Source organism: Panthera tigris, chromosome A3 (assembly GCF_018350195.1).
Source record: "Panthera tigris isolate Pti1 chromosome A3, P.tigris_Pti1_mat1.1, whole genome shotgun sequence".
NCBI classification, from domain to species: domain Eukaryota; kingdom Metazoa; phylum Chordata; class Mammalia; order Carnivora; family Felidae; genus Panthera; species Panthera tigris.
The window spans coordinates 31,155,889-31,180,663 of NC_056662.1; the positions used below are offsets into that span (position 1 = coordinate 31,155,889).

At 45.4% G+C, this 24,775-nt stretch overlaps 1 protein-coding gene across 6 annotated transcripts in view; it reads right to left on the reverse strand.

Annotated features, from left to right (window-relative positions):
- The window catches only part of SLC23A2 (solute carrier family 23 member 2), a 133,740-nt gene extending 119,467 nt beyond the window's left edge, over positions 1 to 14,273 (reverse strand). For 5 of the 6 annotated variants that reach the window (XM_042980872.1, XM_042980869.1, XM_042980873.1 and 2 more), the window contains exon 1: positions 13,870 to 13,976. The gene's annotated coding sequence lies outside the window, so the exon portion shown is untranslated. Of the gene's footprint in view, positions 1 to 13,869; positions 13,977 to 14,252 lie in introns of those variants that run through there. The other variant, XM_042980870.1, reaches the window with a different exon arrangement.
- Positions 14,274 to 24,775: the final 10,502 nt, after the last annotated feature.

A 24,775-nucleotide genomic window follows, 5' to 3' on the forward strand; every position in this document is an offset into this window, starting at 1 on the left:
AGGCGCCTCGAGGTCTTATTTCTTTATGCTTTTCTGTTTCACATTACTAATGAACATGTATTTGTGATTAGGGGGGGGGGAAAAAAAAAAGGCTTGAAATTCAAGAATACACATACAAAACAAGATAATTTTGCCCACATGCTTAAGTTGCAACTGTCTTTAAAAAAAATTAAAAATGCCTTTCACTTAACATATTTAATCCCATATTACAAATAGGATAATAATGACTTCATTCAAGAAGAATGGAGGCTTGCCAATCTTCCTAATTACCCAAAGATCTAAGGAGCAATGTCTGATCTATGTTCCTGGCAAAATGACCAAATTAAAAACACAGCCCAATGACAATTATCAGTGGTAATAAGTCAAGCTCAGCTAACACAAACGGTTTCATTTTCCCCTAATAAACTGTGCCTTAGTGCGTGAACAAGTACCGTGCTTCCCTTCAGACTGGATGTGCCTGTTATCTTCTAATGACCCAACCTCTCTCTGAAACCCCCTATTCTCTGCCTGTTGGTGCCGGGTGTTCCTTAAGCCACCCAGCCTTGACCGCTCAAAGGGACTCCCCTGCTATCGCTCCTCCCCTATAGCTCCTCCCATCCTGTACCCATTTCTGGGGCCGCATCACTGTGGAAGACAGGAATAATTTGGGGGCAGAACCAGGAGTGTGGGTGAAGAGGGATGACAAGGTTCTCCAGGAACCTTGCTAACCCCAAAGCTAATTCCAAAACTCCCTAAAACTTCTCCAAAGTGTCTAAGAATGATAACAGATAATGCCTGTAATCAGATTAAAGTAAATCAGGGTCAGAATCCTGAACTCAGAACCAGGGAAGACCTGTGGAGATGGTGATGCCAGGGTCCCAGCCAGGCTACTTCTTCCCAGGTGTGCCTCAGTACCCTGCCCAAGATGGTGCTCGATAAAGGTGGGTGGGAGAACGAACACAAAAGGTAAATGAGAAATCCCACAGACCCACCAGCCAAGGGCAGTAAGGGGCACAGAGGGGAAGCAGAGACACAGGCCCAGAGAGAAGCAGAACAGATCCCAAACCAGTCTCATTTCTCAGTAGAAACTGTGGGGAGGCACAGAACGCACCCAGCACCTGCTCTGAGCCCTTGCCACAGGTTATTAACTTTCTGCCCACAACTCCACGGGTTAACAAGACTAATACTACAAACTAGTTAGGACAAGTGTTTCCAGAGACCTGGAATACAAAGGAAGTCTGTATTTTGGAAAAAGCCTAAAGGATATAATTAGAAAGAGTCACTTGAGGCTATTATTTAAGTATGATGCAAAAGTCTCAATTTTTTAATAGTACTGGACTTAAAAAGGAATTAAAGCACAGGAGCTCCATCAACCCCAAACAGACATCATACATACCCAAAGGGAAAAAGCACTAACCACCAAAAGTGTCGAAATATTTTTTAATCTGAGTGGAAAGCTCCTAAGTGACATCTAGCCCCACTTTCTGGCTGTTTAGAATAACAGCACCCAATTGCCAGGTGATCCCACTTAAAGTTCTCATTTATTGGGACAAGGATGTTGAAAAATCTCCAAGTTCATTTTTAACTTTTTAAAATTCAGCTGATTATTCTCCTCATACTTTGACAGGCAGATGTGAAATCTAAAAAAACTTATTTTAGGCAAAATCATATCCTGACAGATTTTTATTCATCTTCAAGAAAAATATTTCATTTGAAACTTTCAAGTCTGAAAAATGAGATTTTTATTTTGAAAACGGAAGCCCCCAAAATGATCTACAAGTAAAACTTCTTGAACGTATCATAAAATTACAAGACAAAATGGGAAACATATTTGCAACATTAATTAAAGTGCTAATATCCTGGTTGTAAAAAGAACTGCTATAAATCACCAGGAAAAAGATGAACACAAAACTAGAAAAATTGGTAAAGGAAATAAATAAGCCGAACAAAATACAAATGGCCCAAAACCTAACGAAGAAGTGTTCAAACTCCAAGTTATCAAAGAAAAGCAGAATAAACAATGATTCTATTCTCCGGCCAAATTGGTAAGAAAGAAAAAAGAAAAGGAAAGAGAACAGGAATGTTCAACTATGGCAATAATTCCCAGTCCGTTAACCTGGATGCATCTTATGTATGTAACAAAGCCTTAAAAAATGCAAATGATGTCCCTTCCAAAAAGTAGTCTAAAGAAATAATCTGAAAAATGCACACAGATTTCCATACAAGGCTGTTCACTATTGTATTATGTTCCCCACAGCAAAAAACGGCTCATAAGCTAAATGCCCAACAATAGAAGGATTTGTCAAATAAAACATGATGCATTCAGCACAAATGAGCTGTTAAAAGCCATGTTTTAAAGGGCTATTTAATGATTTAGTCATATGCTTAAAGTACATTGCTAAACAAAAAAAGAAATTGGTTTAAAAAGGCCCCGTATCTCTACTTTAAAATACAAATATGCATGTGCGCTTATAAGTACACAAACAAGAAAATTTTACTTTCAAATAAACCAGAAAAAAATTCAAATGAGTAAAATAAGCTAGTTTGTGTGTGTTTTCACCACCGTCCTAATTTCCCTTAATATTCTAAGACAGGACACCAGTTCCACTTCAGATGGCGTTTCAGTAATTCTGACCATAGCTTTATACACTTCCAACCAAGAAGTAATTCTAGCCAAGAGCTTCAGTGTTCTTTAAGGGACAATTCCTAAAATAGCTGTGCATTTCCTCCATATTCTTCTCAGATCAGTCCATTTCCAAAGGCAAAAGACACAAAAATTCCTGAGAAATGACCCTTTCCAGGGACTGCTCTATTCTTGCTCTCTATACAGACCAGAGACAACTACCCACACTGAGAAGTCCAAAGCAAAATGATTTCATTTCTCCAGAGGACAATGTTAGCGAGCAGATTAAGAAAAAGTACACAGACCTAACACATTCCTCACCTAAGTGACCAAATGTTTCACGCATATGGCTCTGCAGCTATAGTATGCATATTCCCATACCGTAATATGTTCAGCCAACTATGCACAGGCTTTAAAAGGGGTATCTATATGCACTTCAGTTCTCTTACTGCAATGGTTCTCAACCCTGGCTGCACACTGGAATCACCTGGGAGAATTTTTTCTCTTAATCTCAACACTCAGGCTGGACTCCTTGATCAAGGGCACCTCAGCCTCTGGGATGAGACCACGTGGATATAAAGTACTCTGGATGATTCCAATTTGCTGTCAAGGTTGAGAACCATTGACTTGAAGCAGGTTTTTCAAATAATAGATAATAAACCCATGAACAAAATTAAAAAATGGAATGGACTAGATAGGCTAGAATATCTGGATACATGCTCCTAGTGCAAATAGATATTATCTCATGAAATTTTTCTGTTAAAAATATGTAGTTCTTGGCAATACTACCCAGACTGATCTACAGATTCAATGCAATCACTTATCAAAATCCCATCTGCCTTTCTGGCAAAAATTGACAAACGAATCCTAAAATTCAAATAAAAATGCAAACGACTCAGAATAGCCAAAACAGTCTTGAAAAAGAACAAAACTGGAGGACTCACGTTTTCTAATTTCAAAACTAAATACAAACCTATACTAATTAAGACATGCTGGTAGAAGGATGTACAGACAGATCTATGGGGGTAGAATGGAGAATACAGAATAAACCTTAACATTCATGGTCAGGTGATTTTCAACGGTGCCAGGACAATTCAATGAGGAAAGAATGGTCTTTTCAACAAACGGTGCTGAGAGAACTGGAAATCACCATAAGTGAATGAAGTTGGACCCCTACCTCACACCATATACAAAAATTAACTCAAAAGTGATCAAAGATCTAAATCCAGAAGATAAAACTCTTGGGGCACCTGGGCGGCTCAGTCAGTTAAGTATCCAACTTTAGCTCAGGTCATGATTTCACAGTTCAGGAGTTGAGTCCTGCATCGGGCTCTATGCTGTCGATGCAGAGCCCGCTTCATACCCTCTGTCTCCCTCTCTTTTTGCCCCTCCCCTGCTTGCTTTCAAAAATAAACAAACATTAAAAATAATAATAAAAGATAAAGCTCTTAGGGGCACCTGGCTGGCTCAGTCAGAAGGGCATGTGACTCTTGATTTCAGGTTCCTGCGTTCAAAACCCACATCAGGTGTAGAGGTAACTTTAAATAAATAAATTAATTAATTAAATAAAACTCTTAGAAAATATAGGGGTAACATACAAGAAATGGTAAATCTTTGTGACTTTGTGATTTAGGGCTAGGCAATGGTTTCTTAGATATGACATATTAAAAAAATTTTTAAAAAGAACAAAAAAAATAAGTGAGACTCCAACCAGAATTAAAAACTTTTGTGTTTCGGGGCACCTGGGTGGCTCAGTCGGTTAAGCATCTGATTTCAGCTCAGGTCATGATCGCAGTTTGTGGGTTCGAGCCCCGCGTTGGGCTCTGCGCTGAAAGCTCAGAGCCTGGAGCCTGCTTCCGATTCTGTCTGCTCAGCCTATCTCTCTGCCTCTCCCCTGCTCATACTCTGTCTCTCTCTCTCTCTCTCTCTCTCTCTCAAAAATAAACATTAAAAAAAAAAAAAAAAACTTTTGTGTTTCAAAAGGACAGAAATACAAAGTAAAAGGACAATCCATAAAATGGGGGAAATTTACAAATTATATATCAGGTAAGAGACTGGTACCTAAAACCTATTAATAAAACGACAATGACCCAATTAAAAAGTGGGCAAAGGATTTGACAGACATTTCTCTACAGAGGACATATAAATGGCCAATAAGCACATGAAAAGATGCTCCACCTCATTAGTTACTAGGGAAATGCAAATAAGATCCACAATGAGGTAACACTTCAAACCCAATAGAATGAGTATAATCAAAGAGACAATGACAAGTGTTGGTGAGGATGTGGAGAAATGACAACTGTCAGACTGCCGACCCACCTACTTCGGAAAAGTTTGTTAGTTCCTGAAGATGTTGAACACAGAATCACCGTACGACCCAGTACTTCCACCCTTTGATATTTATCCAAAAGAACTGAAACATGATCACACAAAAACCTGTACAGAACATTCACAGAAGCATTATTCATAACAGCTACAATGCAGGAACACCCCAGATGTCCATCAACTAGTAAACAATACAGCAGTGATACATGCCACAACATGGATAAACCATAAAAACATGCTAAAAAACAATCACAAAGGACACATAGGTAGGATTCCATTTATATGAAGTATCCAGATAAAGCAAATCCATAGAAATAGTGTAGGTTAGTGGTTGCCAGAGGCTGAGGGGAGAGAAGCATGGGGAGCCACCACTGAAATAGGCACGCGGTTCCTCATAGCAGGATAAAAACGTTCTGAGAGAGCAGTGGGTTACATACAACTCAGTGAATATACTAACACAACAGAACCATATCCTTTAAACAGGTGAGTTTTACGGAATAATAATTCAATAAAACTTTTTTTTTGAAGGTTCCTCTGTGTCAAGAGTTTCCTCCCCATCATTCGCTCCTTACCATAACACAGTATGGATAAATAACCTCTCAAACTCACAAGCAGAGCCATGTACAGATTTCACGACCAGATCACAAAATCAATGTAGAGCACCACAACGAATTTTTTCATGAAATAGGAATACAAAATTTCAGAATACACAGCATACAAGGTTATGCGTGTTTTTTTGTGAAACTTTGAGATGCACACAAGCATACTTGATGTATATATACTTATCAATGAAAAGGAGTCAAAGCTGTCTGGAAAACAGGAGTTGACTGACACCTGACACCAATTCAAAAAAACAAAAAAACAGGAGATCTTAGAGTTGAAAACAGAAAGTGAAGAAAAAGTTGAAGCCATTTTGGAGCAGCACCCTAGGCACTGAACTAAATGCTAGAAAAAGAGTTGGACCCCATCTGCTTTTACTGCCAAGTAATAAGACTCCCTACCCCACCCACCTGCCAGGGCCTCTCAAGGGGTTCAGAGCAGCATCTGGGACCACTGGTAGGGGAGTCCACAGCAGACCCACAGGGAGCTCAAGGGGTGAGGGTGCAAACCCATCATTTAAGAAGGCGGGGGGGGGGGGGGGGGGGGCGCAGCACACACAGGCTGCAGGATGGGCAGCCTAGACATGGGCCTGAACTCACAGTGGGTGTCAGGAGGCAGGTGCAAAAGGCAGAACTTCAACAGAAGAGGCAAATCGACATTGCTAGAGTATTCAGTGTATCTTCACAAGGATGAAAGAGTAAAGGAAGGGAAACAAGAACCCACAAATACTTCTCGAAGGGAGAGCACATTTTCAAAGCCTGTGGGTCAGAATCCCAGACACAAAAGATGCCAACAGCTGCACAATACGACAGCATGGTTAGAAAATAGAAGCCCTTGGGATGAACCTGAAGGAAAGATATAACTCATATAATTTCTCCTGGCAAGAAATTTGAGGTCATCCTCAAATCAGCAGGGAAACTGAACTTCTTTGGAGAATTACCACAATAACAGGGACAGGGACAGAGACGACTGAGGATTTTTGTGGTGTACAAAATTCCAGGGTCAATGTCAAGGTGACAAACTGTTCATTCAAAACCATTATGTATAAATACTGCAATTTAGTGAAAAAGACCTTTAAAATAGGACACTTCTTTAATATCATTAAAGACTATATACAACAATGCATTCCAGTAAAAATTGACTAAAAGGACTGTTACATTAAAACATGTTCTAGGTGCGCTTTGGTGGCTCAGTTGGTTAACAGTCCGACTTCGGCTTAGGTCAGGATCTTGCGGTTCACGAGTTCGAACCCGGCATCAGGCTCTGTGCTGAGCGCCTGAAACCTCCTTCAGATTCTGTGTCTCCCTCTCTCTGCCCCTTCCCCGGCTCGCACTCTGGCTCTCTCTCAAAAATAAACATTTTAAAAAAAATCTGTAAGTACTCTACAATTTATTAAGAAAAATGTGTAAGAAAAAAAAAATCCAAATGACCATATTATTGCCTAAGAAACTCAAGAATCAACTGAAAAATAACAACACAGTTTGGTTAAGTACAACAGCAGACACATTGCCATTTCATTTTCGTCACAGATACACAGAAGGACATGCGTCTGTCCCCCGTGCCTCTGGGACAGGCCAACAGACTGTGGGAGCAAATACTGCTACTTCCAAGCCTAGCCTGTGAAACAATCTTCCACGCAAAGAATTCCACAGCAAACTTAGAGGCCACATTATGAAGTCAGCAGTAAGATGGAAGGAGCCTAGATCCTTAACTCGCCACACTTGAGGAAAACAACCCCAAAAAATGTAAGAAATAACTTTACTTTGTTAGAATACATATAGCACATATAGAACACACATAGCATAACCACCCTGAGTTAATACAGGTGGTTGGTCAGAACAATTCACTATTATAAAGATGACAAGTCTCCCCAAATTAATTTACATACATTTAATAAAATGTCCCATTATTTTGAAACCCTAAACTGAAAAATACAGGAAAAAAAAATTGAGTATAGGCACTATCAGACAGCAAAGCCTACTATTAAGTAATTATAACGATGAAAATAGCTAGGTCATGGCAAAGGAATAGACAGATAAATGGAACAAAAGAGTAAGTCCCACAACAGATCTCCAGATTCAGCATATGATTAAGGTGTCATTTTAACTTAATAAGGATGAATTAATGAATAAATGGTGCTAGGAAAAATGTAGAGAAAAAATAATCCTTACTCCAAGCCACACTCCAATAGTTACTAAATTATAGCCACATATTTTTCAAAAGAATGAAGACACATATAAAGGAATATTAAAATCTCAGGATAGAGAAGGCACAAGAAAGAAAAAGACTGACAGATCTGAATTCAAAGCATAGACAAATATTTGCAACTTTATGACAAAAAAATGCAAATCTTAATGGCTTATTTCTCAAACAGAGTGAAGCAGGATTAAAATAACATATCCAGTAGCATCAACTTTACTCAAAGATTAAGGACAAAAAATGTTTCATATTAAACCAAGCACTGATGTTTCTGGAATAGAATAAAAAATTCACGTTATTTTTAGATAAAACAGAAGACTTAAAAGAAGCGTCATGCGTGTTATACTCCCTAACACTTCAAAATATGCATATATTCCCCATATCATACTTTTGTGGAATAATTTGCGAAACAATGTCTTAATATATGAAGAGCTCTTGATAAAATATGAATTCAATAGAAAATATTCAGCACTGATCTCATACATCCGTACTGTGAAGCAGAGGTAATCAAACTTTTTCTATAAAGGGCCAGACAACAATTATTTTAGGCCTGCAGGTCATATGGGGTCTTGAACCCACTGTGTTTCAGTAAAACTTGATTTGCACAGGGGCCAGTGGTTCTCCCACCAGCAGCATCCTCATCACTGGGAACTGGTTAGAAATGCAAATTACTGGGCCCCACCTCCAGACCTTCTGAATGAGAAACTCTCCGGTTTGAGTTCGACATGTTAGACAGGGAAGAGATTGCACCCCCAGCCAGTTAATTTGCCTTTGGTGACAACAAATGATTTAGCCAGCACCGAATAGGGAACAAGAAAGCCAAAGCAACGGGAGGCTGAAATTCCAACTACAGTAGCAATGTATGAGAAACAGCATTTCCAGCAGTGCTCTCCATCAGAAGGGGGGAGGGGGGGAGATGGGGTATCTGGTGGCTCAGTGGGTTGGGCATCCGACTTCGGCTCAGGTCATGATCTCACAGTTCATGAGTTTGAGCCCCACGTCAGGCTCTGTGCTGACAGCTCAGCAGCTGACAGCCTGCTTCGGATTCTGTGTCTCCCTTTCTCTCTGCCCCTCCCCCATTTGTGCTCGCGCGCGCGCGCTCTCTCTCTCTCTCAGAAATAAACATTTAAAAAATTTTTTTTAAAGAAAAGAAGGTGGAGAAGACCATCCAGAGTCCTAATACGAAGACCTCCTTGATGAAGTGATGCTCCGGGATGAAAAAGCTAATGCAAGTTTAATAAAATGAAGCTGGTGGCAAAGGGCTACTGCCTCAAAGAGACCATGTAAAAGCAAGGTGCATGTGTTGGGGGAGGGGGGGCTATGGAAAATTCCTACAGGAAATGATGAAGGAATAGAAGGAGCGAAGGACCCAAGCTGGGGTACACAGAGGAAAATACCATAGCCAGGAATGAAAAACAGGCCAGGTAAGAGGAAGGCAGGAAAAAGGAAGAAGGATCCAGATCTTGGCATCCTCAGCTGTATAGCAGAAACAAGAGTTAATACCTAGTTCATAGGGCTGCTGTGATAAAAGGGCATTAGTGAACACAGGAGGTGCTAGGCAGAGCACCTGGCACCCACCACCAGCTTCTTTGCCCTCTTCTAGGCCAACAGGAACTTGAAAACCCAGAGCTTCAGACAAGACCAGGGAATGGCATAATATCTCAGAGGGCCCCACGGATAACTGGAGCTTAAGAGCAGAAACCGAGACCCAAGAGTTCATTCTGGTAAATTAACCAAACTCCAGTTTCTTCATTAATAAAATGAAGCCCGGACAGAAGCACTCCGCCTGCCAGTTGCTGGGACTAACGATAATGACCTCAAGTGCTCAGCACCTAACCGATGCATACTGGCGCTGTCGTTACTGCACTGGCCCTATCTCACGGGGCCCACCGTCTAGTCTTTGTTGGGTCTTCTCTACCACCTGGAGAGGCTCCTAGAGGGGAAGTGCATTTTATTAAACTGAGCTCACACTCGACTGAGAAGATGGGGGGATTTGGCTGTGTAAGATTCACACTGAGAGTGAACTGAGAGGTGGCCGTCCAGAAGGGTGAGTCTCCACCAGAAACTCACTAAGATGCCCTAGTACAACTGACACCAGGGTGCCACTTCGGGCAAAACCTATGAGAAGAGCTGTATATGAAGAAGGCTTTCCTGACTAGAGAAAACCATGGTTTGGGGCAGCCAGGCAAGCAAAGGCCCAAGGCCACTCTGATGTCCTTACAGAGGGACAGACTCCCGGAGGCTGCACAGAGAGTATTATGCATCAATAAGAACTGGGAGTCCAGACAATGGCCAACAGAAAGTGGCTTTGGGCTGCAACCTAAAGCTACTCAATAGTTCGTGACCATGAGAACACTTGATTTAAATCGCAAATATGATCCTCTGTGAAATTATACACTGTCCACGACTGTGTTCACTACATGTAAACACTCAGAGGTTTCCCTACAGAGCGTATGTGCAGATCGTGCCTGCCACACTCCCTGGGATACAGGAATTTTCAAAGGTCATTTTTTATGAATCCAGATCTTTGCTTTTTGTGCTATCTTTAGATGCTAGGCCTGCATAACATGTAACCCCACTGAAGCAGCGCAAGAAATGGCTCTTGAATAAATAAGATGGAACTCTCCTTCGTAAGTAAACGTTCAGAGGGCGTTAGAGGCCACCTACACCTGAAGACTTGCTGAGGTCACAGGAGAGAATTAAAACGAAAGGTAATGAGGAGTTCTCAAGAAGATTTACATTTCCATGGAGGAGCCCCCCCAAAGCATGCACCCTCTCCCTTTATGACTGCATTTGGGTTTGTCAGTTTAGTGTGACAACTTAACCTGAGAAGGAGCTATACCAGCTCCTCAGCCATCACCGACATCTCGGTCCCTTTCATTCTAAGTGCTCAGGCCAGACCCTGGGCATTGCCCCCAACTTTCTTTCTGGCCTATCGGCAATTTCCTGGGCCCCACCTCAGAATCCCATCATTTTTGAATACCCTCTGGCTACCCTAGTCTAACCACCACCCTCAGCCCTGCACTAGCAGGTCACACAGCTGCCCTGCCCTCCTTGCTTCTAGTTGATTCTCAAACAGCAACAACCAGCATGTCCCCGTTAAAAGCTATGTCAGCCCATGTCCCCTCTACTCAAAACCCTCCAAAGGTTTCCATTCCCCTCAAGGTAAAGTCCACAGACCTCATTATGTGTCACATGGCCTTACAAGATCCAACTCCCAAGATCTCTTTGACCTCAAAACCAAATGCTCTCCTCCTGCCTCAGGGCCTTTGCATCTGCTGTTGCCTCCACTGGGAATGCTCCTCCCCCAGATATCATATGACTCACTTCCTCCTGTCTTCACTCAAAGGTGACTCAGGCCTTTCCTGTCTATCCTTCCAAAGTTTCAGCTCCCACCCTAAGTCTTAATGCCCTCAATCCTGCCAGATTCTTCTTCAGGGCACCAGATCTCATGGTCTGCCTCCTCACCAGTGTGTGAGCTCCATGTGGGCAGAGAATCTCCAACGAACCATCCAAAACACCAAAAACATTGCCTGGCACACAGCAGGCTCTCAATAAATGTATTAATTATGTGCAAGTCCTATGAAAAGTATAAGATGGAAGCAAACCTCAGTCATTCGAGAGTCAACAATCTAGACCCTGTGACAAAATAACAGGCTAGAAATAGAAAAGCCAGGGAGAAAATTGAAGACAGTGCCATAAAGCACACACAGGGCTCATTTAAATCCCGCGTCAGTAACACACAGCCTAACCTGGAGCAGGAAATGTTCCCCAGCAAAATAAAAAGCCCAGACAGGCAGCCCTCTGAGAAGAGAGTAACTACAATAACAGCAGGGAGTAAAAATGAATTAATGAGGTTATCTGGTATTGGGAACCAACTGGCGTGTTGGGAATTTTATAGGCAAGGCCTGGAAACAGGTCAGGGAAGGACTATAAAATGTTTAAATTAAAAAAGCCTAAGAGGATTAAACAAAAATAAGTTTTTAAAAAGCTTTCATTTACAAGTACAAAGCACTATGTAATTGCAAATTATGACTGCTGACTTTTAATTCCCTTAAGCAAAATGGGAAAATTCCTCAAGCTACCAGTGGTGCCAGAAAGGAGTCCCCAAAAGGATCCCAGATTTGTCTTTAGAGACACTGAATAGGATGGCAATGGCCAAATCAGGATTTCTAATATCCCAGACCTTAGGCTCCTTGAGGGCAAAAGACTGGGGTTTCATTCAACAACGATTTGTTCAAACAGCACCTGGCACCAAATTAGCAGCTGGGCTAATGGAAGGCTATGGAAGGCTGCTCCTGAGATACCTAATTTCTGCAACGCTAAGACCTCTGGCCTTTGCTACACAAACGCCACTGGCAGTGTGGCATGAAACGTAGCAAAACCTCCTACAATATTCTAGCCAGGTGCTTTCATAAACATTTCTGAAACATCCAGACATTAAAACTCAGCTTAATTAACTTTGCCACAGTCAAAAAACACGACTACTATGCAACCGTGGGGGGGGGGGGGGGGGGGAGACAATATGTAAAGTTTTTGAAATACCTCTTTTCTTAAAAAAAAAAAAAAAAAAAAAAAAAAAAAAAAAAAAAATCACCCCCCACTCGGAGCAAAGAAACCAAGAGAAATGCCCTGGATTTCAAAGAAAGGAGCCAGTCGCCATTTTGACAAAGGAAATGGTCTAGAAAGCAGATAGCTCATGTTCAGGCCGTCAGGTGAAACAGGTAGCTGGCTGGACACACCTGCTCATCTCCTTTAACTAACAGGTGTGCCACGAGGACTTACATGGCACACCCACTGCTAACCATTAAAAGGCTGGTGCCCAAAAGCCATGACATTTTGGACAAGTGCAATGATCCTGACAGAGTCAACCATAACCCCTTCCAGAATTCAGAATTTCTGAGCTGAAAGGCCCTTTCTAAATCTCACCAGATTCAAACACCTTCAGGGCCATCCAGGGAAAGTCCTGTGCAAAGGTGCAAAGGCAGGTGGACACAACTGGAAATGGGGAGGCCCCTGCCCAACAGAATTCAACTACAAAAAACAGAAATAAAAAAGCTCCAGCTACCCTTGATTCTTGTCTCAGGCTTTAGAGAGGAAGAACTGGCCGGGAGAAGTCACATGGCCAATTAATGACAGCTCAAACCAGACTGCCTCGGGACTCCCGGTCTCCTGTCCTCGCACATCACCAGCCTTCTCAGCACACCCAGATGTCAGCAGGGACAGCATCTTCCCCCTCCCATCTTCCAGCATTGCAAGAATAAAAGTAACAGCTCCAGCTGAAGCCCCAGACCCAGAAATCCCTTATGGGTGACTTTCTTCCACCTGCAGTTGCCCTCATTTACCCTTTGCCCTGACAATCAAGAATTTCTCATCAGTCATGTTTAAAACCCCCAGCCTGTAGGCCGAGTTCCTGTCAGCTATCCATTCAAGGGTACATCAAGAGTCAAAAGGAAGGAGAAAATTCTGAGCCCTTAAAGTAGTCACACTGGAAAAGCTCAATTCCTCCTTCCAGCAAGGCAGCCAACAAGGGGAATCCGCGACCCCCCGGGAAACAGGCCGGGGAGAAAGGCCCTGGGGTCGGGGCAGAAGCTTCTAAAATTACTTGGCGCAGCCTTTGTAGGAGGGAAGAAAGCAAAAAATGTACAAGGCACCCCCCCGCCGCCCTCTTGATGGCCCTGAATTCCGGGGGGCGCGGGGATGCCAGCCGCACCTCCCGCGGAGGGATGAAGGGGCGAACGACCCCAGGACGCTCGGGCCGAGGGCCCGGCAGGAAGCGGCGGCAACGGCCAGTCCGGTCCCCGGGGACCCACTTGCCTCCCCGCGGCGCGGCCTGAGGGCCCGAGCGCGCTGAGGCTCGCGCGGCGGGCAGGGTGAGCGCCCGGGGGCCGGGCCGGGTCCGGTGGGGCGGCGGGGACTGGGGGTCGCCGGGCATCCACGGGCCCCGCGGCCAGGCTGGCCCGCGGGTGCGGGGACCCGGGGGAAGGGCCGAGGCTGGGGGGGCGCAGGCCGCGCCGCGGGGCCGGTGACAGCGCTCGGGGGCCGTGCCAGGCCGGCCTCGTGGGCGCGGCGGGCACCTCGCGGCCGGGCCCGGCAGGTGCGGTTCGCCGGCCGGGCAGGGGGCGCGACGGCCCGACTCTCACCTGGCTGCAGCTCGCTGGGCTCCCGTCCTGCCGCCGCGCCTCGGCGCCGCAGTGCCCGCCGCCGCCTCCGGTCCCCGCGACAGCCGCCTGCAAAATGGCGCCGCGGAGGGGCGGGCCGGGGGCGGGGAGCCGCGGAGTCGCCCGCCCCCGCGCCGGCCCGGGACCCACCTCCCTCTCCGCCCCAGACCCCCGCCCGCCGTCCTCCCCCCAGGGGAGGGGCCGCCCCCCTCTCTCGCTGGGCCCCGGGTGGGGCAGCCGGCTCCCTGCAGCCGCCCCCCGCGGCGTTCCCTGCGCCCCCCCCCCGGTCCCTTATAGTTCCTTCCCCTGCGTGAAAATCGCCCCCCTTCTCGCGCCTTCCCGCCACACCTGCTCCTGGGGCCCACCTGGAAGGCAGAGCGCTCGCCCGGAGTCTCCCCCTCTTGGCGCCCCCCATTTACCCGGCCTGACACTGAGCCCTGTCATCGCTGCGGGAAGATAATCGTGCAGTTTGCGCGGTGCATTGGGCTCAGGGAGCCGGAGGTTTCAAGCCAATTTCACCGTTTCTCGGGTCAGGTTTTTTAACTTAACTGGAGGAGAGGTCCTCATTACATGAGGCAGACACGGTAATACAGACCGACATTTCTCAGACTCGACTACCCTGGGGATCGTGTTTAACTGCGGGTGGTGATTCAGCGGGTCTGGGACGAAGCCCGAGATTCTGCATTTGTGTAAAAAGCCCCCAGGTGAAACCGCTGGGTCAGGGCCGCTGTGCGGAAAGGCTGCAGGTAAAATTTAGCGCAAAGCGGCCCCACCTTGAGCGTTTGGGTAAGACGCACGTGGTTGGGCCCCACCCCCCCGGGCTGCTGAGGCCGGAGGTCTGGAGTGAGTGATGCTGCTGCTGCTGTCTGAGGTCCACACTTAGCGAGCCAATGCTGAAGACTGTCTAAATACATGGCCAGAAACAAACAAAAAACACTAGTAATTAGCACTCTCAGAGCACCTTCCATCTTGAAACCACTGTGGTGGTTGCTGTTTCCACCGAATAACTGACTAGTTCCCCCAAGCAACTCTCGAGAGAGCTGAAGAACCGTGGACTGTGTCTGACCTGACATGGGGAGGAGGAGATTTTATCATCGGAATTTTCTGTTTCACACAGTTTGGGGAACTCCATGTTGTAGGTATCATACATATTAATGAGGGGGGAGGGGTCTGACCAGCCACGGGGAATTTCATAAAATACAGGGGTGTAGTCTGTGTTTTCGAGAATCAGTGTGTCATCATATTTACTTCTCTAATAACTTGTATGTTTAAAATACAACAGTTGGCTGGTAAAATTCTGTACACATTCTATTGTATGTTTACTATACTTGAGTAAAAAAAAATTTTTTTTTTACAAAAAAATATCAGGTGTTCTGATCCTCATTGAAGATGGAGGAAATAAGGCAAGGAGATTCTGTGACCAGCAGCTAGAGAAAAATTCACGTTCCCTCTCCATGTAACATCCCCAGCATCCTTCTACACCAGTGAGCGCGTTTTACAGCCAACCTTGTTTTTAGGGGGTGAGGAGTCCTAGGTATTCTGCTCAGCCACGGATGTGAGATCTGGGATTGAAAAAAGAGAGCTGTTACATCTCCAGTGTCTCTTTCTCTCTCAGAGATTTTTCTCTATCCTAGAAAAACTTCCACTTTCCCAGCCTCTCTTCTTTCCCCTCCTCCCCATCGCTTCTCAGGCACTGTCACTGCCTGCTGCCTCAGACGTCACCAGTGACCTTCTAATGGCCAAATCCAATTGCCTATTTGGAGCCCTGCCTTTCTACAGAGATGGCTCTGTAACCTTCCATTGGCTTCTCCCCCCACCTGGAAACTTTTTCAGGGATAATACTCCTGGGTCCGGTATGTGCTACAGTCTCCCCACTTCCCTTTCCGTGATGTAAGAGTTGCCCCATGCTCACTCCTAAAAAGGTTAGTTTTCACTAACATTTCCTTTCTCTCCCGTCTTTTCCCTTTCCCTCTCCTTCTCGAATCCCTCTGAAAGACAGCCATTTCCTCATGGTTCCTAAATCTCTCTCTCCTGCCCAGACAGATGTCTTTCTGAACTTCTAGACCCACATTTCCAATTGACCCCTGGACGATCTCCCTGGATATTATCCAGGAATTTAGAATATGGCATCTCCCTACTCCTTATTCTCCTCCCACAAACTTATCTCTTATCTGGGTTCTCTCATTTTGCCACCAGAAACTTTGAAGTTGACTTTGACTGCCTGCCCCTCAGCCCCCATTTCCATTTTGTCAACCTCTGGCCTATTGGAACAAGGAAGTGTATCTGGAATTCTCTTCTTTGCATGTACCTTCCCAGACCCTCGCTGACTCTTCCTTGGACTGTTGAAAAAGCTTCTCTCTGGACTTTTGGCCTCAAGAGTTATCTCCCAAAGCCATCCTTGTTATCATCCCAAAACACAGAATTGACTACTTCACGCCCCTTCTGGAAATTCTTGAGGGCCTCCTGGTCTACAGAATAACCTGGTAAAAAGAAACAGAGTATTTCCCAGGACAGCATTCAAGGCCTTTTGCCAGCTAGTCTCCAGCTGCTTCTTTTTTTCTGGACAAAGTACCACTTTTTGAAGCTAGCAGACAGGAGTTGGTATCAGGATGACCTTGACTTCAACCTTGTAGGGTTCTTGTGAGGATATAATGAGATCATTTATATAAAATGCTTATTCAGTGCTTGAATTTCTCATAAGTGTAGCTTACATAGTCAATATGTATCCATGTCCTTATTTTTATATAACTATTTTTATCCTCATCAATTCAAAAAATATATGAATAATTTCATATTCGTTTCATTTTCCTATTTCCTATTCATTTTCCTTTCCTATTACAGCAGATACAAACAGGGTTTTTTCTTCCTCCTTAACTTCTCTAAACTAAATCAGCAGAACGTTTTGTGACCTGGATAATTTGATTGAAATTTCTGTCATTTCCAGGCTGTGTTATTTTTGAGAGGTAATTGTAGCTTGGGGCTATTCCATCTTTATGCAGTGCTTTTCTTTACAATATTTATTTCCGATAACTCTCCGGAGTCTAGAACTGAGATTGGCAAACTTTCCACAAAGGGCCCGATAGCGAATGTTTCAAGCTTTGTGGGCCAAGAGGCAAAATCAGGGATATTATATAGGTGGTTATAAAATGAGAGAAAATGAATTTGCACAAATTTTTTATTGATGAAATTCACAATATGACACTAGTCATTGAGTATAAGCTTTTTATAGTGCAGTCCTACTAATGAGAAGAATGGAATTTGGGGGGCCGAGGGGAATAAGATTTTGCTTAATTTGGGTTCAAAGTTAGCGTCTCCTATCATCAAATCAGTCACAAATGTGCATCTGTAAAAACCATTCATAGCTGATACAAAAACCAGCCGTGTGGTGTAGTTTGCTGACCCTTCACCTAATCCATAACTCCCCTCACTTTAGGTTGTCTCCTCAGGGTAGTGTAGGGCCAATATAATTTTTTTTTAATGTCTATTTACTTAGAGAGCGTGAGATCAGGGGAGAATCCCAAGCAGGCTCCGTGCTGTCAGCACAGAGACGGATGCAGGGCTCCATCCCAGGAACCGTGAGATCATGACCTGAGCGGAAATCGAGAGTTGGACTCTTCACCGACTGAGCCACCCAGACGCCCCAGGCAAATATAATTTATAGTAGATCTTCAATGATAGAAGAAAGGAAAATGACGGTCATTTCAAGGACTTTTCTTCTAACTCTGAGAAAGTGCTTGGAGCAGAGGGTGAACGCCTCATCCAAACACCATCTCTTGTTGTCAGCGTAATGGACACTTTCTAAATCAGGCTCATATTGGGACATGCCCAGGTATGAGGCAGCATGGGGGAGCCCAAGACCTGCCTCAATAATCTCTCTCTCTCTCTTTCTGTTTGTTTTCTTTTTATTTTTTTTAATGTTTTTATTTATTTTTGAGACAGAGAGAGACAGAGCATGAACAGGGGAGGGTGAGAGAGAGAGGGAGACACAGAATCTGAAATAGGCTCCAGGCTCTGAGCTGTCAGCACAGAGCCCGATGCAGGGCTCGAACTCACGGACCGCAAGATCATGACCTGAGCCGAAGTCAGACGCTTAACTGACTAAGCCACCCAGGCGCCCCTCTTTCTGTTTTTTAAACATGTTCAATGATGTTCATTGCAGCATTATTTCAAATAGAAAAAAAAAAAAAAAAACAAACTGCAAGATAACCCGAATGTCCATCAACTGGGAGATGGCAGAATGAACTGTGGAATAAGCACTGCATGGAATACCATATAGCCCTCTCACCACCCCCAGCCCCATGCTCTCTTTTTAAAATTGAGATACAATTCACATAACATAGTATTCACCATTTAAAGTGTTCAGTTCAGGGGTGCCTGGGTGTCTCAGTCGGTTGAGCGTCTGACTCTTGATATCAGCTCAGGTCATGATCTCAGTCTGTGAGATTGAGCCCTGTATCAGACTCTGTGCTGGCAGTGCAGAGCCTGCTTGGGATTCTCTCTCTCTCTCTCTCTCTGCCCCTCCCTCACTCATGCTCTCTCTCAAAATAAATAAACTTAAAAAAAAATAAAGCATACAGTACAGTGGTTTTTAGTAAATTGGCAAAGCTGTACAGCCATTACCATGATGTAATTTCAAAACATCTCATCACCCCAAAAAGAAACCCTGTACTTATTATTAACAGTTGCCCCCTATGTTCCCCTCCCTCCAGCCCCTGGAAACCACTAATCTACACTCTATTTCTATGGATTTGCCTTTTCTATTTTTTTTTTATTTTTTTAACGTTTATTTATTTTTGAGACAGAGAGAGACAGAGCATGAACGGGGGAGGGTCAGAGAGAGGGAGACACAGAATCTGAAACAGGCTCCAGGCTCTGAGCTGTCAGCACAGAGCCCGACGCGGGGCTCGAACTCACGGACCGCGAGATCATGACCTGAGCCGAAGTTGGGTGCTTAACTGACTGAGCCACCCAGGCGCCCCTGCCTTTTCTATTTTTTTAAAAAAATTTTTTGAACGCTTATTTATTTTTGTAGGAGAGAGAGACAGAGCATGCTCAAGGGAGGAGCAGAGAGAAGGGGAGACACAGAATCCGAAGCAGGCTCCAAGCTGTCAGCCCAGAGCCCGACGTGGTGCTTGAACTCACAAACCGTGAGATCATGACCCTAGCCCAAGTCGGACACTTAACTGACTGAGCCACCCAGGCACCCCCGGATTTGCCTTTTCTAAACAGTTAATATAAATAAAATCGTATCACATGTGGTCCTTTGTGACTGGCTCGTTTCGCTTAAAACGAAGTTTTCACAGGGGCGCCTGGGTGGCTCAGTCAGTTGAGCATCCGACTTCAGCTCAGGTGATGATCTCCTGGTTCATGAGTTTGAGCCAGGCTTTGGGCTCCGTGCTGACAGCTCAGAACCTGGAGCCTGCTTCGGATTCTGTGTCTCCCTCTCTCTCTGCCTCTCCCCCGCTCATGCTTTGTCTCTCTCTCAAAAATAAACATTCAAAAAAAATTATTTTTAAAACAAAGTTTTCACAGTTCATCCATGTTGTAACAGGTGTCAGTATTTCATTTCTTTTTTTAATTGTGGTAAAGTATCTACAACATAAAATTTACCATTTTACCCATTGAAGTATAGAGTTCAGTGGCATTAAGTGCATTCACACTGTTTTGTCGCCATCCTCCAGAATGTTTTCCTTATCCCAAACTGAAACTGTCCCCGTTGAACACTAACTCCCCATGGCCCCCTGGTAACTACTATTCTACTTCCGTCTCTATGAATTTGCCTACTCACATAAGTGGAATCGTACAATATTTGTCTTTTTGTGTCCAATTTCTTTCACTTAGAATAATGTTTTCAAGGATCGTCCTGTTGTCTCAGAATCCCCTACCTTTTTAAGGAAGAAAAATATTCTGTTGTATGACGATACCATAAAATGCCACCTTGACCACCAGGCTGACCGCCAGGAGAGACCTAGCTGTAAGTACCCCCATCGGGGACACAGTGTCCCAAGGGTCCCAGCAGTGGCTGGGAGTGCAGGGGTGGGGAGAAAATCTTCAAGGAGGAAGGTGAGATGAGCAGTCAAGGGCATCCTGCAGGAGGGGTCGTGACAGCACAGGGGGTCAAGCCTGCCGAGCAGGCTGGGCAGAGCTGGCCTGAGGCGTGGGAGGGACTTGGGCTCAGTGGTTGAGGACTAGAGAATGCCACCCAGCCCTTCTCTGAGAGCTGGGGACCCTCCTCCCCAAAAAGAGGCAGAAATGTAGTCATCCATGTATCATTTTTCCTCCTATCTGATTGGCAAACATTAATAACATCCAAGGATGGTAAAAGCACAGGGAAATAGGCTTTCCCAAAATCGGTGGGAAGAAGTCCGAATTGGTCTGCCTTTTGGGAATATAATTTGGCAATATTGATTGCAATGTTTCTATGCATGGCCTGTATCTGTTAAAATATCCATGTAAAATGTACACACCCTTAACCCAGAATGCCGATTCTGGGAATCTATCTGACACAAGCCCACACCGGAGGGATTTATGCACAGGGTGCTCAAGGAAGCAACATTCCCTGCCCCTTTGGCCTCTTCCACACCCCCTCCCCTCCCTCCACCCCCCCCCCCCCCCACTGCTGGCCTCCTGGCCCTGGCTCCCCTGCCCTCTCCCTGTGCTCTACCTGAGCCCCATGCCCACCTGGTCCATTTGAAGCCCAGCCCCCATCAGCCATGGAAGCCTGTACCATGAGGCCTCCCCCCTAAACAGCCCTTCTTTGCCCTTTATCTGTCTTTCCCAAGTGACCTCTCCTGCCCGCACTCTCCTACCCTGCAAATAACCTCAAATCCCCTACCTAACCATTTCCCCGACTTTCAGCTTCCTGCTTCCCTCCTGGGAGACCATTTCTGAGAGATGCTTCCTCAGTCCCACCTGTCCATGGGGGACCCCTCCCCCCTCCCAGCCTCTCTGGGGGTCTCTCCGGAGACCACCTGCCCTCAGGTATCCTCTTTCTCTGCATCTCCACACTCACCGCCCCCTTCTAAATCCTGTATCCTCCCCACTTCTTGCCCCTCTCTCCCCTTTTCAACTCAGCTTCTGGAAAGAGCCATCTCCAGCCTCTGTCTCCATTCAGGCATCGTCCTCCCTTCTCCCCCTGGCAATCTGGCTTCTGTCCCTGTTTCCCTCTGAAGCCACCTAGGTAAATTGGCCATTTCCTCTAAATTGCACAATCTAGGGATCTTTTCTGTGTGCACCTTACTGGAACTTTCTGGAGGTGCTTGGCACAGCTGGTGCTGTGTTCTCTCAGGAAAATCTCTCTTTTGGGCTCTGTGACTGCATTTCCCATTGGTTCTTCTATGTCTCTGACCATGTTTTTGCCATCTCCTTCTCAGATTCCTATTCCTTCTGTCCCTTCAAACACCGGTGTTGGGGGTGGGGCTAGTGTGTCCATTCCTATTTTCCCCTCAAAAATCCTTTAAGGGCTTCGCTGTTCCTTCTGCCTGGATCATCTTAACCTTTCCTCTGGATCATTGTGACTCATAGTTTAAGTCCTCCCTTGGTCTCTCCTGGAAACCTCCCCTAAACCCCTAGGCTGGTGTAAGCGTAGCCCTGCGTGCTTCCCAGGATTTTTTAATAAAATGATATTGAAGGGCGCCTGGGCGATTCAGTCGGTTAAGCGGCCAACTTCGGCTCAGGTCGTGATCTCACGGTTTGTGAGTTTGAGCCCCGCGTTGGGAGCTCTGCTGTCAGTACAGAGGCCACTTTGGGTCCTGTGTCTCCCTCTCTCTCTGCCCCTCCCCTGCTGGTACTCGCCTGCTCTCTCTCTCTCTCAAAAATAAAAATTAAAAAAAAAATCAGAATGAAATTGTATTGAAACAATTTGTTTTTCTTTTTCCTCTGCCTCACAAACTGTCAGCTCCTCCAGGGCAGAGATCTTGATTTATGTAACTCTGTGTGCTGACTGGTCACATGACGCCTGCCACACAGTGGATGCTCAGAAAGTAGTCAAGGATCTCAGCTGTTGGACTGAACCACTCCAGGGCCCAAGCACTGATGGAAGGTCCCGTATGAAGGGAGAGGAAGACTCAGGATCAACTCCCAGGTTCCTGCAGAACTGGAAGCCAAGAGGGAAACATATATCAGAGGCAAAACACAAAAGGCCTCAAATGCCAGCAAATGCTTTTTTTTTATTCAGTCAAGGAGTCGTTTGAGCCTAGAACTTCATGGTCTTAGTCTTGGTGTTGGGGGGGGGCAGGGGGGGGAGTGGGGGAAGGGCCAAAATCCATCAGTAATTATATCAAGTAGAAAAGAGGTAAAATCAATCCAAGCTGTTGGAATTCAGGATGCTGTCACCCTGTTGGGGGGGATAGTGACTGAGGAGAGGCCATGGGGTCTTCTGAGGAGCTGGTCATGTTCTATGATTTGATCTGGGTGCTAGGCATGCAGGCATGTTCACTTTGTGAGATTTCATCAGGCTGCACGCTGATGATACGTACGTTTTTCTGTATGAAAGCTACAAAGCTGGGGAGCCTAGGTGGCCTGGTCGGTTAACCATCCGACTTCAGCTCAGGTCATGATCTCGCGGTTTGTGAGTTCGAGCCCCGCGTCAGGCTCTGTGATGACAGCCTGGAGCCTGCTTGGGGTTCTGTGTCTCCCGCTCTCTCTGCCCCTCCCCGGCTGGTGCTCTCTTTCTCTCTCAAAAATAAATAAACATTAAAAAAAATTTTAAGCAGGGGCTCCTGGGTGGCTCAGCCAATTGAGCGTCCGACTTCAGCTCAGGTCATGATCTCACGGTCCGTGAGTTCGAGCCCCGCGTCGGGTTCTGTGCCAACAGCTCAGAACCTGGAGCCTGTTTCAGATTCTGTGTCTCCCTCTCTCTCTGACCCTCCCCTGTTCACGCTCTGTCACTCTCTGTCTCAAAAATAAATAAATGTTAAAAAAAATAAAAATTAAAAAAAATTTTAAGCAAACAAAAAAACATTTTTATTAAGTAAATGCCACTAGACTTGGAAAAAAAATTGGTTAACAGATTTATATTCAGGAAATTGGGTGGTCCCTGTTTTAAATCACATGGCCCATCTCCAGAAGAAAATGGAGATGAAGCCTACCTAGAATGAGTCCTGAGGCAGAAAGTCAGGCCCAGGGAGGTGACCTGGTCCAAGCTATTGTCTCCGGGAATGTGCATCTTGGGCAACAGTGTTTATATGTGCTTATATATCGCAGGATGTGAAAGTTTAATTTAGAATATTCGTTTGGTCTTAGAACAAATGTGTCATACACCGCATGCAGCCTTGGGGAAAAGGCACAGGGTCCCTGCCTCACCTCTGCCTTGCTGGATGACCTTGGGGAAATCATTTTACCAACCTACATGTAGGTCTCCCAATATGCAAACTCGAGATAATTCTGTCTGCTCCATCTACCACCTAGGCTGGTGTAAGCATTAAATGATACAATTGCTGTGAAAATGTTTTCTGCAAATGTTTTCTATAGCCCTTTACAGATACAAAGTATTAGTGTAAGAGGCCTAATCTAGTCGTAGGACTGAGTCCACAATTGGTTTTGAGCCATAATCACACAGTCTTTCCCTAGACTATGTTTACACTTCATTCATATGAAATTTCATTCTCTTTGTTTTTGATAAGGTCTCCAGTTATGTAAGCTCACTTGGAATTCAGGTTCTTTGTGCCCAGACTGTTGGCTGCACCACTCACTCATCTGATACAAGTTAGTACAGCCACTCTTCGCTGATCACATGGTCCCTGGCAGGCATGGGGCTACACACCATTGACAAAACGATAGATAAGTTCACCTCACCTGCCCCAAGTGAGCCTGTGTACTAGAACGTGAGAAATCGTTGCTTACTCAGTGTCTGGCTGGGTTTCTGGTGCTCGGTGGACTTTTTCTAAGACATAAACCATAAGCAACTAAAAAGGAATTATGTTTGTGGTAAGTGCTGAAAAAGATATCATAAAAAGGGCTGACTATGATCCAGTTTGGGGAAGGGGTGGGCATCACAGGTAAGGTAGTAAAGAAACACTAAAGAGGGGACATGATTGGGGCACCTGGGTGGCCCAGTTGATTGAGCATCCAACTTCCCCTTAGGTCATGATCTCGTGGTTCACGGGTTCAAGCCCCACATTGGGCTCTCTGCTGTCAGGGCAGAGCATGCTTTGGATCCTCTGTCTTCCACTCTCTCTGCCCCTCCCCTGCTTGCACTCTCTCAAAATTAAATGAAAATATTTGAAAAAAAGAAAAAGAAGGAACGTTATTACTGAGCCTTGAAGAATTCAATCATGCAAAGAGCTGGGAAAAAGGCCATTTCAGAAAGAGGGGATAGCAAGTACAAAGGTCCTACGGCAGGAAAGAACTTATCACATTTGAGAAGCTGAAAAGTGGTTGGTATGATTGGGATGTGGCCGGTAGGAGGAAGAATGAAATGAGATAAGACTGAAGAGGAGGTCATGGGGGGCTAGATGGCGTTCTGATAGGAAGTCATCAGAGGCTTCCAGCAAGGGAGTGACATGGCCTCATTTCGGTTTTAAGATCACTCTGCCGCCCTGTGGAGAATGGATGGGCGGGCCAAGGATAGAGCAAATCGAACAGGGAAGAGTTAAAGCAGTTCACGTGGAAGACAGTGGCTTGGCCTGGGATGAGGGCAGTGGAGATGGAGATAAGGGGCAGATTCCAAATACTATGGAGATAAAGTGACAGGGCTTTGCCAATGCATGTGGAGCATAGAGGAAAGAGGGGAATCAGGGTAGCTTCTGGTTTGGGAGCTCGGGCAGCTGGGAGATGAGTGGCCACTCTGTCGATGGGGGATGGACAGAGGTGGGTTTGGGGGTAGGGAGACTTCTTTCTGTGACATCCCCAGAGGAAACAATTGCATACCTGCTTCCAGACTCCCTTA